This window comes from Cyanistes caeruleus, chromosome 3 (assembly GCF_971803275.1).
Source record: "Cyanistes caeruleus chromosome 3, bCyaCae1.hap1.1, whole genome shotgun sequence".
NCBI classification, from domain to species: Eukaryota; Metazoa; Chordata; class Aves; order Passeriformes; family Paridae; genus Cyanistes; species Cyanistes caeruleus.
The window spans coordinates 12,507,684-12,520,076 of record NC_141703.1 but is presented as its reverse complement, the minus strand read 5'-3'; the positions used below and the strand labels follow the sequence as shown (position 1 = coordinate 12,520,076).

Sequence of the window (12,393 nt, the reverse complement as noted above, 5' to 3'; positions counted from 1 at the left end):
CAAAAATATAGATACAAATAAATTACTTTCCACAGCTTCTTATTTACTTTTACCAGCTCAGTGTTTTACTAATATACCCTGCTGAAATGGGATAGGGGACAGATATAAATTTTGTTAACAAGTGAGAAAATCCTGTCTGTAGCAATGTCTTTGGGCAAATCTGTCTTAGAAGAAATGGACATCATTTCTGGAAAATATTTTTAAATAAATAGAATTACATTTTTAAAATCAGGTAACCTGCTCATAAAAAAGCCTGATGTGATAGTTTGATGTATTACACTCGTGAAATAGCTACCTACTTCGATATTTAAAATATGGGGTTTATACTCTTAAAGCTGTGTTGACAGAGATAAAGCAAGGTGGGAGAGAGAGTTCACTAGGGGATCTCTCTAAGGAGATGTCAAGTGGACATGAGTACACTACAGCTTTTCTGTCTGACAGTTGGTTTCTGCCAACAAAAAAGATGTTTTGGGTGAGGGAAGCCAATAATTTATAAATAAGTTTAATGGCTGAGAAGGTGAAGGGGACACGTGTCTCTTTTTATGGCTCTGCATATTGAAAATACCAAGTGTAAATTGCATGCAGGGTGGTGTGGTTTCAGAATATCATGCCAGCTTTTCTTAAATGAAACTGCTCCAGGTTTATATCTCCTTCACTATAAATATCAGTGTTATCTCGTTATGGAAGTGTGCATAAATAGATAATGTCTAATATGGCAATCCAAAACACACCTCCTTTGTTTGAATCTTTTGGGTATGCCAAATGGAATTTAGCAGATTTCCCTTACCACCAGAACCAATAACTGGTTGAGTTACTGCTTATATGCAATATATGATTTACCATAGCTGTGCAATATTCAATCTCTTTTTCAATCAAGAAAGGAGCTTCAGAGGACCTTATGGCTCATTTAATTTGCTGGAAATTCCATAGAAATAAAAAAAAATCCACAAGTATTTTAGACCCTTCTGATTTTTTATTTTCAATAAAAGAATAGTGTATTTGAATTCATAGTAATATTATTTAAGACACTGTAATTCAATAATGCTAATTTTCTGTAAGTGTTTTTAAGGAAAAAGGGAAAATCACGTTCAGACACAGGGTTTAATGACTTAATATCCAAAATTGGTATCCACTCAATGGTCCTTATAGAATAGCCTGCTCCAATGCTATTAGAATAGCACAGGTCTGTAGCAGGCCATTTCTCATCAACAAGTCAGAAAACTTTCTTCGATAAAATTTTGAAGCTTCATATTGTTGTCTTGTAGACGCCTCAAATTTTAGCATGCAAGGGCTATCACATCAGACATGCAATCACAGAGTTACTTAGCACAACCAAGAAGACTTTTAGACTTTTTTTTGTAATAGAAGCAATAATTCTACTATTTATCATTTCTGAACTTTAACCATATGTCCTCGAGTCCTGATAAAATCCTGTCACTGCATGCTCTGCTTGACAGATAGTGTTAACCCAGGTCCTTCCCTCCTCATGTCAAAAATACTGGAGAGGAAACTCAAAGCAATGAAAATACAGCTCTATCAGGAGGAAAGCAGGACACCATTGTTAATTTCTTTTCAGTCCCAAACCACTGACTTCCACCCTTTGCAAAGATCAGCACATATCTAGCAATTATATAAGAAGCTCTTGCAAAGTAGAGGAAGGGAAACAAGCTCAGTTTTAGCATCAAGGATGTAGTCTGATGGATATAACTATTTATTACCCAATAAATAGTTCTCCAGGTCTGTTGCTTCCCTTACTCTCTCCAGTTTTCTTATTTCTGCATATGGATGACAGAGATTTGTCTCACAATATTCTCCTATTCTCATTACTGATTTTGGGGCCAAGGTGTTAACACTTGTTCTATTTTTATTTTATACTCATCTTCACTTTTGTAGAAGGGATATTCTAGATTTGGTAAAAAAGTTCATAATTATTTAAATAATGGAACAGCGTAAATTAGTGAGTCCCTACCCTGAATTCATCATCAGAGTGCTAATTATGCAGAATATAAAGGAGATGAAGGAAAGCAGGAGCAAAGGCTAGAATTTTCAGTCATTTTGTATAGTTCAGCAATTTGCAATCCTTGTTTTAACTTAGACAACTGAGAGCTCAGTATAATTTTGGCTTTTATGACCAGAGTCTTCAAACACACAAATAGATTGTTGTTTATTTTCTTTGCCTTGGTATTTCAAACATCTGGTCCTTCTGTATCTTATATTTGAACTTATTTTTTTTAACTGAGATTTGGATGAAATTCTTTTTATGTGAGAACATGTTTCAAATAAACAAATGCAACTACATAAGACTGAAAAGAACATGGATGGGTGGATAGATAGACAGACATATCTGTTTTCATTAGGAATCTTCTAAAGAATTGCGTACTGTGTTTATGGGGAAAGGTTTTGCAAGCAGGAGGGGTAACAGGGGTGACTTCCCTTAGAAGTCATGTAGAGCCAGTTTCAGTCAGTTTCAAGATGGACCCATCACTGGCCACAGCTGAGTAAAACAGTGATAGTGGTAGTACCTCTGCAACTTCCTATTTAAAAAAGAGTGAAAAAAAAACAAAACTGGGAGAGAGAAATAAGAATATGAGCAAAACAGCCCTACAGACACAAAGACTGGTGAAGAAGGAGAGTGTGGGGGAGCTGCAGGCACTGGAGTAAAGATTTTCCTGAAGTCCATGGAGAACACTATGCTGGGTGCTGGCTGTCCCCTGCAGATGACGGAGCAGATATCCACTGGCAGGCTGATGATGTGCCCTGAAGGAACCTGGAGCCCATGGACAGCCATGGAGCAGGCTCCTGACAGGACCTGAAGCCTATGGAGAGGAACTGGACAATAGTTTCTGTCAGGACCTGTCACCTCTGTACCTAAAGGACAGAACACAGGAAAGGACCTGTGATGTAGCAATTTTTGAAGAAATGCCTGTTTAAATGCCCTACACTGGAGTAGTTTCTGAAGAAACATACCCTGTGGGTGGGACCTCTTGCTGGAGCAGGGGAGCAGCATGAAGAGAAAGGAATGGCTAAGTGTTATTATTGGAGTGCAATCCCCATTTTCTGTCCCCCTTCTGCCTGGGAAGGAGGACATAAAAGAGGTAGGAGTAAATTCACTCTACGAGGAAGAGAATGGTAGGGGGAAGGTTGGGGGTTTTCTTTTGTTTTGTTCTTATTTCTCACCATTCTATTCAATTATACATTAGCAATAAATTGAATTATTTTTCCCAAGTCTGTTTTGCTTATGTACATAATCTCCCTGTATTTGTCCTTTCCTGTGAGCTTTTTGTTGTTTTTTCTGCATCTTGAGGACGGTGGAGGACTGCTGGAGAGACTACTAGTATCTGGTGGCTGGGCAAGGTAACCCACCACAAGCTGTTAGATATCCCAAAGAAGACTTTTTATAAGATGAAGAATTGGAGACTGTCTGCATAACTAGATATTAATGAAATTTATTGAACACTCAAAATTATGGCACCATTTTTGAGCCTCTATTTTAATCAGATAAAAGCAACTTTAGAGATGTTATGATGGAAAGTGTGCAACTTTAGTCAAATTTTTTTTATGATGAATGGAATTGTCAAAATGGACTGCATAATCTGCTTGTGGTTACAGTGCTAATTTCATGGCCATTTGTTGAGCCCATCTCTTAAAGTATGAGACTACATGACCTGTGTATTCTGTGATAAACAGTGAGAGTGGCTGAACTCCTAACCTGAACTGAAGAGCACCACCATTTTCAAACCAGCTCATGTTTTGTGTTAACAGGTATGTGCCCATGAGGCACATACCAATTCATGGTCCTTATAGTCCCTTCTTGGTGACTCTTCAGTATCACATTCTGATACTTAGCTCCTCCATTCTATTAGGGAATTTGGAAATAAGATTGTTTCCCCCCTGCTTCATTGACAAATTATCTCAAAACCCAAGATGACAACATTCATGTCATCTATCACACAGCAGCTCAGTTTCCATTACACATATATATTATCGAATATATATATATATATGTACACAAAATTAAGTAAAATTACACACAGGTTGCAGCATAAATGTATGCACCTGTAACAAAATCACCATATTGATCCTGACTAGGAGACCACTGTACGCCAGGGAGTTAATGGTCCAGATGAAAGCCAGTACACTGTACATGGATTGGAGATCCATGAGAAGCAAAATCAACTGGAGTTCCATAGAGATTTAAGATTATTTGTAATATTAATGTCTAGTAAGACATACTAGTATGTCCTTGTGGTGCAAGCTCTAATAAATTGGGTTTTCTGAGTTTCTTTCTTAGGCAGTTCATAATAGACCAGTGCCTCCTGAAGCAAAACAGAACTAAGTTTGGGATTAGTGTTCCAAGTCAGAATGCATCCTGGAACATTGTTCAAAAGGCAATGCTGAACCCTGAAGTAGAATGTCCTTGATAACTCATGGTTGCAGTAATTACACATGCAAAATACAATTCTCAGAACACAGAAATGTGTTTTTTCTTTCTTGAGTGACTGCATATGTATGTACCTTTTAACAGACATGGCAATCCACACAGAACCTGAATGCATTTTCATTTTTTCATGATTTTTGTGTACCAGGAAACCATTTGGCCCTAAGAAAATACAGTAGCCAAGTTGCAGCAGCTTGAAGCATTTTCCCATTTAAATGTAATGGCACTAAAGTGGAAGTGCTGAGGGCCATTATGCACTGACAGTATAGTCAAGGAAAGTACCCATCTGCAGAAAGGTAGAAACAGAGCAATGAAATAACCATGAAAGCAGTTGGAGCCTCAGGACAAGAAAAACAAGTGATTTGCTGTAATGCTTAACAACAAAAGGAGAGATATGAACATTTATTTGGGCTTTCAGAGTTACAGCTGTAGTATGAGTGAGCAATATTGCCTTTGGCATAGATCCCTGTTCCCACTGTAGTGTTCTCTTCCTTTCTAGAAAGCCAGGTCCCCCCAAGAACAATCATAGCCTCATCATGAGAAATAACAACTGAATCACAAAACAATGCTTCTGTAGAAATCCTCCTTGCCTCAGCTCATAGTGCAATAACAAAACTCCCTAAAAGGAGTTAAATCAGAAAAATCCCAAAAACCAATGTGTGCAAAGCCAAAACACCAAGTTTTATCTTTAAAGTAGTGGTGTGTAGAAACAGTTGTTGAAAGTTAAGATGCTTTATTAATGTTCTAGCTCCTGCTTTACATAGCTCACTAGTAGCAACTGTGTGGAGGTCAGAACAGCTGCTAAATCTGAAGTGTTACTCTTCAATACTGCATCAGTTGGACAAAGAAACAGAACTTGGTTTTGTTTGTGCCATTTTGAGTGTATTCAACCTCTATCTGTCATTATATTTTTGATATGAAAATGTCATACATGGTCAAGCACAGAGCTGTAGAAGGCAGAAAACTGAATAAAGAGTAGTTTAGAGTACAGCTAAAAAGGAAAAATACCAGTTTATACATCTTTATATCTTTTCTGAGAGCAATAATGCAGGTGCAAGGAATGGAAACTGCACGAATAAATTTTTACTAAAACAAAGACTGAATTTTGCTCAGTCCTGCTTAGAGCAAAACCTGGTGTTTTTTCCTTATCTATAGCATAGTGAATTAATACAAATTCAGTAGATTCATCTATTTTTCTACCAGTTTGAATTTTCTATTAATTTAATAACCACTACTTGAGTCACAGAATAGACTTCTCTAGCATCAGTGAGCTTTGTCTCCCACTGGTCCCAAACATGTTGTCATGTACACAAAGGGTGAAGTGCCACACGAGGACTCAATAAAAAAAAAATAAAATAATGCATCCTTCTTACCTCTCTCAGCTTTTCTTCAATAACTTTTTAAAATATGGACCTTTAATTCATCAAATGCTCAGCAAGTTGATTAAAAGATGCATCCTGATTAGCTGGATTTGTTCTGAACAGTATATTTCGCATGATTTAGAATCACAATGGCACATTATTAATCCTTCGTATTTTCATCAGATCACAGTAGTTTTTGCTTCCACTTTTCTCACTTAATCTACCTGTTTTCTCTCCTCTTAAACACTGCTCTTTCTCTATGGCTTGCATCTCTTTGAGATTCTTTTTCCAAGTTCTATCTCTGTCACCTATATCTGTGCAATAAGTATCAATGGTCTCTGGTGCCTATTTCAGATCATTATTCTTAATATATATATATATAAAATAAGAACACATATATGTATTATATGTATCAACTTCTTATTTATTTGTCCCCTACTCTCCATCATGATTTTTCCTTTTTTTCCTATTCTTTCAGAAAAAAAAAAAAAGACAGAAAAAATAAAAGCATCAATAAGAAACAACTAAATCCCAAACATTGTTTAAAAATGTGCAAATTGAAGACTACCTGTTGACTGATATTCAGATGTCTACCTATACAAGGGAATTGTAGGGAGACAAAAATAAAAGTCCTTCAGAAATGCATGTCTTTAGCAATGCATTACTGCAACAGCAGGGGACCAAAGAAGAACTTGGCAGTAAGTAGCAAGCTCCGGTGCAAAATATTTCTGTTGCTAAAGTTCAAAGTTACAAAATATGATAAACAAAAAAGTATATGCATTGACTAGGATTTTCCCTTGTTTTCTCAATGGCCAATGGCAGCAGCTGAGTAGTTGAGTTTGAAGTAAGGAATTAAAATGCAAAGCATTAAAATAAATTAAAATATTAAGCCCTATCATGGTTCTCAGGTAAAGAATTTGAAAAAGCAATTGAACAGAGTTTGTTTTTGGAGAAAAGGATGAGTATCCATGAAGCCCCTCGTGCACCTTTCCAGCCTTTTGTACCATGTGTGGATGCTCCTGTGATCTGAGGATGGTGGGAATGACTCAGACAGCCTTTGCCTTCAGCTTTGCTCCTGGATTCAAGGGATTTGAAGTTAATGGGGTTCAGATACTGATGATGGTGTCTCTTTCTGATCTCCACCTTAGATCTGAGCTGCTCTCAGAGCAAGTCTACCAGAGGAAATCCTGGGATACAAGCAGCTCTTTGTTCTCCCTTTTTCAGCTCACCCAGAATGCTACATGAGAGAAGCAGGAGCACCACTTCTGTGAGTCAGCAAGTGACCCGGTCGTGTTCAGTCCTGTGTGATGAGGAATTATGTTACACTCAGTTTGAGAAGTGAAGCTTCTGAAAATCAGCTCATCCTCCCTATTGATTCTACATTTCATTATAACATCTTTAAACTTAAATTTCGGAAAGAAATTGATTTTAAATGATTGAACAATTAGTTATTGTACAGCTCAGCAATACAAAAAGATGAGCTGCAAAGCAGGACTGTGATCTTGTCTCTCACAGAACAATCTGAGTGAGATTAAAACTAGGCAGCATTTTTCCATTCTCGAGAATTTCTAGTTGCCAGTAACTATTGTAACTTTTTGTAAATCTGCAGAGTGAAAATATTTTTATACACTCAAACCATAATTCAGCTTTATATTCAAATATATTATTACTTTACAGTCTCAGGAAAGGATTAAGTGTGTGCTTAATGTTAAGTACCTGTTTAAGCAGCAAGAAAAGAACAGGAAGAAAATCCTAAAGTGAATTAAAAAAAAAAAAAAAAGCTGAATTTTTTAACAAAAATGTATAATTAAATAATGAAACCTTCTGTCACAAGATGTTACACTTTAGATTTTTTTTTCTATATATAATATCAAAGACAGTTTATACAAGCAAAGTAAGAAAAAGCATGTAAGATTGTTATTAATCTTTTAATCAAAATATTTAATAATAAAAATCTTCCTATTGAACCTCAGTGTTCTGCAGTCAAAATGTACATACATTGAGGAAGTTCCATGACATGCTTTGCCTATTGTTGTATCCTGCCCTGAGCATCTTTTGGCCACAGCCAAAAACTGAAGCTACAAGAATGGTTATATCAGTGAGCTATTTGGCCTTAAGAGGAACACAATACTACCCATCTGTTCAAGTACTGGTGCTTAGATTAGTCACCTGCACAGACATCTGGAGAAATTACAAACCCTTGTCATTGCCTACAGGAGAAATTCAATTTACAGTTTGCTCTTAGTCACTGCTTTTACTCATGTGGTTTTAGAAAGTAACATAGTACCTCTAGAAATGATTGCATTTAACTGATCTTACCATTAATTTTCCTCATTGCTATATTTTTCCTTATATAGATTATTTGGATATTGAATGTGTTCAAGGAATGATGCATTCTTCATAGGCAGAGGAAGATACACTGCATTTGTGCTCTTGTATATTTGTTCTCGCTGAAATGCATGACTGAACAGTGCTGTGGATGATTAGGTATATGTAAATGTAAAAATACTTTTTTAATAAGGTTTATTATGCCTTCTATACTTTTCCTTAAGCTCCTTTTTCACCTTTCTGGACTGTGTAAACAGAATCACAGGTTGAAGTTGGAAGGGACATCTGGAGGTCACCTGATCCAACCCCTTCTTGGGCTGATTGTCCAGGACTGCACCTGGATACATTTTTAACATCTCCAAGAAGGGCGACCTCACAAATTCTCTGTGCAACTTGTGCCAGGGCTCAGTCACCCTCCCACTGAAAGACTGGTTCCTGATGTTCAGAGGTGTCCTCCTCTGTTTAAGTTTGGGCACCTTTGAAGCCTGGCCCCATCCTCTTTTCACCCTCCCTGCAGGTGTTTATGCACATTAAGATTCTCCTGAGCCCTCTCTTCTCCAGGCTGAGCAGTGTCAGCTTTCCCAGCTCTTTGTCATAAGGGAGATGCTCCAGTCTATGAATGTGCTTAGGGACCCCGTGCAGGACTCTCTCCAGAAAATGAGCACGGCCAAAGGCACTAAGGAGCTCTAAGGTGGGAGTTAAGTTCCTGGCTTCCTTAAGCTCTCTTGAAAAGCCCTATGGACAGCTATTTTTAGGTACCTAAATGCCTTTGAGTGTCTGACTGTAATGTTCTTAGAATTATTTGAATTCAAATTATACAGAGATGAGTTCAAAAGGTTTTTATTCATTTGGCCTTTCTACATTGATAAGTAAACTTTGATTTTTCCCCCCTTTCTGCAAAGTATATAGCAAATAATATGAAAAATATAGAGTATTTAAGATAGCAACTTTCTTAACATGGGAACAGATCCGAATACATAAGGAAAGCATCTTTATGATTTAGACATAATGTCTGTAATAATTTTACACAATTCTGTCTATTTTCATAGTAATATTAGTAGAAAAAAAAAATCAATTCTAATTCCTAACTTCTAAATCTAGGGGGTATAATCCTCTACTGAAAAACAAAAGAAAGTAAATCAAGTCTTTGAGGGCCTGGCTGGGAAATTAACCACTGCAATTTCATCATAATTTTATTGAATTAATTCTTCTCTCTTGGTTTTCACAAAAGTAACGGGTAATGCTTTTTCTCATATAAGATGATGACTATATAATTTCTGTTTCTATACAGTTTTGGCATAACGTGGTCTCTGGATGTCATTAATATTTATAAAATACATCTTCCTAATTGGTTTTATTTTGGTATAATCAACTAACAAAATACTTACTGGTAAAGTTATTGGAGAACTTTCATACTCATTTTCAAGCAATGCATAAATATCTGGAGACCTGAAAGATGCTTTGGAATAAATTTTAAAAACATTCAACTTTATGTCAATAAACAGAGAATCAAGTCAATAAACAAAGAATTAAAAGGTGAATATAAAAAATGAAAGGTATGAGAATTATTTTCTTAAAAATTCATTTCTTGACTTGAAATATTTACAAATTGTTTTTGATATTTACATCTTCATTTGAAAGATGCACTCTACTCACTTCATTCTACCTCTACTGGTTCTATATAACAATAACTTTATGCTCTAATCCTTCTTTTTCTTCATTTTTTAAACAGGAAACCCTAGAGTGAGTAGCTGCTGGCAGTCATACTTTTACCTGTCATCCTTTATCTTCATTGGCATGAAGATTATTGGCAGAAGAAAAGAGAAGATAGTCATCCCAGTCGAGCATGCTTTCTGCTAACCAATTTTTCTTGAAACACCACCAGTTTTCCAGATTTTTTTTGTTGTTGTTTTTTAATCACAACATCTTACTAGAAGAATGTTAGCTGAAAATAGCACCACTGTAAATAGCAGTATTTGCTGAATTCTAATATCATAATTTTCAAGTCTTTCCATGCCCACAAATCTAACAGTTGCTTTGTCTTGTTCATCATACTAGGACAATTTTGTCCTTGCAGATTTCGTAATGTATTTTAGGAATTATTTTTTCAGCTGTGCTTAAACACATACCATTTCCTGGAAGAGTTCTCTCTGCATCTCCTAAGTTCAGCACTGATTTTTCAAGTTACTTTGCCTTTCTATTATTTGAGAGTACTTACAACAATTTGGTACTGACGGTTACTAATTTCCTGGCATCTTGAGCCTTAAAGAAAGAATTTGGATTCATTTAACTTTGTTTTGAATGGTTTAGGTTCTTTTTATTGTGAGCTATTTTAGGACTTATGAGATAACTATTTTAAGGGTTGACTGAATGCTTAAATTTGTTCCTGGACTGTAAAAAGATGCAATGCCTTTTTTAAAATATTTTCTTTGTAGTATTTAAGAGGAAATATTTGTCAAGTGATTTGGCTTTAAGTGTTTCATGTAGATGGATAAGCTTGAGAAATCCATTGGAAACTACCCCCAGAGTGCATTTACTATTTGTACATCAAACTGAAAGGTCTGCTTTTAAAACAGACATTGTAAATCATGGATACAAAGAAAGTATTGCTTTTCTGCTTAGTTTCCTGGCTTCAGCAAATTCCTGGGAACATTTAGCAAAACAGAGATGGTAAATTATACAGGTGTATTTGGTTAATTCTCATTGAAAAATGTTTGCAGTTTGATTCATGTCATTTGGGTATTGGCACAGCTATGCTGATTACACTGGAAGTTTTTTACCTATAGTTTTTGACTGTAATTTATATATGACTCAATGTTTGATACATTACCTTTCTTCCAAAATATTGCTGTAGCTTATATTGTTCTGGTATGTAGCTTGTGTTCTCTTCAAATGACCCTTATGTCTCAAACTGCTTCAGAATGCTCAGAAAAATGGATTTCCAAGCAAATGTTAAGATTGAAAATTGACGTGTTTTCTTGTGTTTGAAGTAAGTTCTCTGAAATCACACAGCATAGTGCTGTGGTCTGAATGGCAGGGTGATGCTACCTTCCAAAAGACATCTCCAGCTGGACAGCGCTCAGGTCAGCAGCAGACACTCCATTTACAGACTCACTCGGCCTCGGATCACCCACAGCAGCTGCAGAGATGAGAGGGGTGATGGGTACACCTGTCCTGAGGGGCTTTACTCACCACCACCCCACGGGAACCAGGGAGCAAAGGCCAGGAGCAATGGAGGGTTCAGGTTTAAATGTAGGGCAGGCAGGGGGAGGAGAAGAGCCTCAGGGACCAATGGGCTGGGGGCACAGGGGCGGGACATAGGCAGGGCTCCCAATGGGAGCCAATGGGATGTTGGGGCGGAGATACAAGGGCAAATCAGACATCGAGGAAGGGAGAAATTTCTGGAGAGTAGGCATAAAAGGTAAAAAGGGGTGGGATGGCCAACAGGGTACAGAGAACTGGGGTGCATTAGCATTAGAGTGCAAAGGATCATGGGGAAAGGCCTTTTCGATACCTTTTATCTTGGAATCTTCCCTCTATGACGTTACTACAGTGGGTTCTTGAGCCTCCACAACATTGCATGTCTGGAAAATGACTTTCAAAGGTGATGAAACATAAGGCACAGTTAAAAAAAACCCAGATTCCACTTCCAGCCTCCACATCCTCTGTCATCCTCCATGTGCTCAAAGACATGTTGGGATGCTTAAGACCGGAAGAGTTCAGGGGTTTTGAAAGGTTGTGGGGTGTTTTTTTTTCTTTCCCTGTTAATATTTTCCAGCTTTTCTTTAGGATAAGAGGGATCATTTGGCTATGACAACCCACACTGGGAGCCACCAGTGAGGTTCATGTGCAGTCGGTACACTGTAAGTTCACCCCTGTGAGTTCAGCCTTATAAGCCTCCCTTATATGGAGGAGTTCACTTGGAGACTCAGCAAAGAGTTTGAGCACCTTCAACAATTGTCACTTAAAACCACAGGATGGCAGCCATGAGGAAGATATGGCAAGGTAGCTTTCCTTTTTACCCCATGGTAAAAATGTTGTCTTACTGAGAAGAGAACAGCTTTTACTCTCAGTGCTTAGCTAGCAGATTTACAAACACAGGCAGATCAGTGTGCTTTGCTTAGTGAACCTGAGTGGACTATGCCCTTTTGAATTTTTTTCCTTCTGTGAGTATAGCAAGAGTAACAACTCCGGAGAGGTTCTTCAGGTCTTGGTAACCATGCAAGCCAAAGGATGCATAGTCAGAATGTTGATTCCCATGGCAGT

At 37.2% G+C, this 12,393-nt stretch overlaps 1 long non-coding RNA gene across 1 annotated transcript; it reads right to left on the bottom strand.

The window, feature by feature from the left end:
* Nucleotides 1–4,825: 4,825 nt before the first annotated feature.
* On the bottom strand, nt 4,826–11,351 carry LOC111922948 (uncharacterized). Its single transcript, XR_015284112.1, has 4 exons — nt 11,176–11,351; nt 10,958–11,041; nt 9,516–9,586; nt 4,826–7,099 (listed from the first exon to the last, which is right to left on the bottom strand). It is a non-coding gene; the product is annotated as an uncharacterized LOC111922948 (long non-coding RNA).
* Between the last annotated feature and the right edge of the window lie 1,042 nt (nt 11,352–12,393).